Below are 2,749 nucleotides of genomic sequence, written 5' to 3' on the forward strand. Positions count from 1 at the left end.
AAGAAGCTAAGACACAGTAAGCAGACATAAAATAAATAAATGTAATAACTGGCTCAGAGACAACAGTCAATATCAAATCACAATAAAAGGCAGACCATGATGGCTTCAGCAAGCTCCCAAAATAAAGAAATTAGGAAGTTTCCAGAGGAAGAAAATTTCTTGGAATTACCAGAGGCAGAATACAAAAGATTATGCATATAAATATATATTATTTTTTATTGTACTTTAGGTGAAGGTTTACAAAACAAATAGTTTCTCATTACACAGTGGGTATGCTTATTGTTTTATGACATTGGTTAACAAGCCCACGATATCATACAGAACTCTTCAAGAGATTAGGAAGGAATTTAATCAAAATGCAGAACATGCAATAGAGGAAAATAAAAAGATCAGAGAGAGCATAATTACAAATTTAACAGGCTGCAAGAATCCATACAGAGAAAGCAATCCAAACTCCAGAAGATTAACAATAAAATTTCGGAATTAGACAACTCAATAGAAAGTCTGAGGAGCAGAATTGAGGTAATGGAAGTCAGAATTAGTGAGATTGAAGATAAAGCACTTGACAGCAAGGATTAAAAAAAATGAAGAAACCCTAAGAATTATATGGGATTCTATCAAGAGGAATAACCTACGAGTAATTGGAGTACCAGAATGGGGGGGGGATAACAGAAAATACAGAGAGAATTGTTGAAGATTTGTTGTCAGAAAACTTCCCTGATATTGTGAAAGATGAGAAGATATCTATCCAACATGCTCATCGAGCCTCACATATGGAAGATCACAGAAGAAAGTCACCAAGACATATTATAATCAAACTTGCCAAAACCAAAGATAGAGAGAATTTTAAGAGCGGCTAGGGATAAACAAAAAGTCTTCTATAAAGGAGAGTCAATAAGAATAAGCTTGGACTACTCAGCAGCAATTATGCAGGCAAGAAGGCGCTGGGATGACATATATAAAGCCTTGAAGGAAAAAAAAACTAGCCAAGAATTATATATCCAGCCAAACTGTCTCTCAAATATGATGGCAAAATTAGGTCATTTCCAGATAAACGGAAGTTAAGGGAATTTGCAAAAACCAAACAAAAATTATAAGAAATACTAAAGGGAGTCCTTCAGTTAGAAAATCAATAACATCAGATAACAACCCAAGACTAGAACACAGGACAGAGCAACCAGATATCAACCCAGATAGGGAAGTCACAAAAGTAATTCAAAGCTAAAAGACTGAAAATAGGGAAACAGATGTCAATATGTACAAGACGAGAACATTAAAACCAAAAAGAGGGACTTAAAAAATGTAGACATAGATTTTTCATATGGAGAGGATGTCAAGGCAATGTAAAGAAATAAAAGACTGGAATAAACTTAGAAAAATAGGGGTAAATATTAAGGTAACCACAAAGGAAACTAACAATCCTACAAATCAATATAAAAAACTAGAAAAATATAAAGATTCAGCAAACACAAAATCAATGACAGTGAAAAAGATGAAAAGAAAATACGTAAAGAAAAACGACTCAGCACAGAAAATTAAGTGGAACAAAGAAACTGTGAACAACACACAAAAAAAATAATCAAAATGACAGCACTAAATTCATATTTATCAATAATTATGCTGAATGTAAATGGACTAAATCTACCAATAAAGAGACAGAGAGTGGCAGATTGGATAAAAAAACGCGATCCATGTATATGCTGCCTACAAGAGACACACCTTAGACTTAAAGACACAAATAAACTAAAACTCAGAGGATGGAAAAAATATATCAAGAAAACAATACTCAAAAAAGAGCAGGAATGGCAATACTAATCTCTGACAAAATAGACTTTAAAATAAAATCCACCACAAAGGATAAGGAAGGACACTATATAATGATTAAAGGGTCAATACACCAGGAGGACATAACTATAATAAATACATACGCATCCAACAACAGGACTCCAAAATACATAAAACAAACTCTAACAGCATTGAAAAGACAGATAGACAGCTCCACAATAGTAGTAGGAGACTTCAACATACCAGTTTCGGAGAAGGACAGAGCATCCAGAAAGAAGCTCAACAAAGACACGGAAGATCTAAATGCTACCGTCAACCAGCTTGATCTCATGGACATATATGGAACACTCCATCCAACAGCAGCCAAGTATACTTTCTCTTCCAATGCACATGGAACATTCTCCAAGATAGACCACATATTAGGACAGAAAGCAAGTCTGAACAAAATCCAAAGCATCAAAATATTGCAAAGCATCTTTTCTGACCATAAAGCTATAAGAGTAGAAATCAATAACAGAAAAAGCAAGGAAAAAAATCAAACACAAGGAAACTGAACAACACCTTGCTCAAAAATTACTGGGTTCTAGAAGAAATTAAGGATGGAATAAAGAAATTCATAGAATCAAACAAGAATGAAAACACATCCTACCAGATCCTTTGGGACACAGCAAAACAGTGCTCAGAGGTCAGTTCATTGCAATAGATGCACACATGTAAAAAGAAGAAAGGCCATAATCAAAACATTAACCCTACAACTCGAACAAGTAGAAAGAGAGCAGCAAAAGAAGCCCACAGGCACCAGAAGGAAGGACATAATAAGAATTAGAACAGAATTAAATGAAATAGAGAATAGAAAAGCAATTGAAAGAGTTAAGATCAAAACCTGGTTCTTTGAAGAGATCAACAAAATTGATAAACCATTGTCCAAACTGACAAAAGAAAAATAGGAGAGGAAGCAGATATC

The sequence above is a fragment of the Trichechus manatus genome, unplaced genomic scaffold (assembly GCF_000243295.1).
Source record: "Trichechus manatus latirostris isolate Lorelei unplaced genomic scaffold, TriManLat1.0 scaffold00086, whole genome shotgun sequence".
Lineage (NCBI taxonomy): Eukaryota > Metazoa > Chordata > Mammalia > Sirenia > Trichechidae > Trichechus > Trichechus manatus.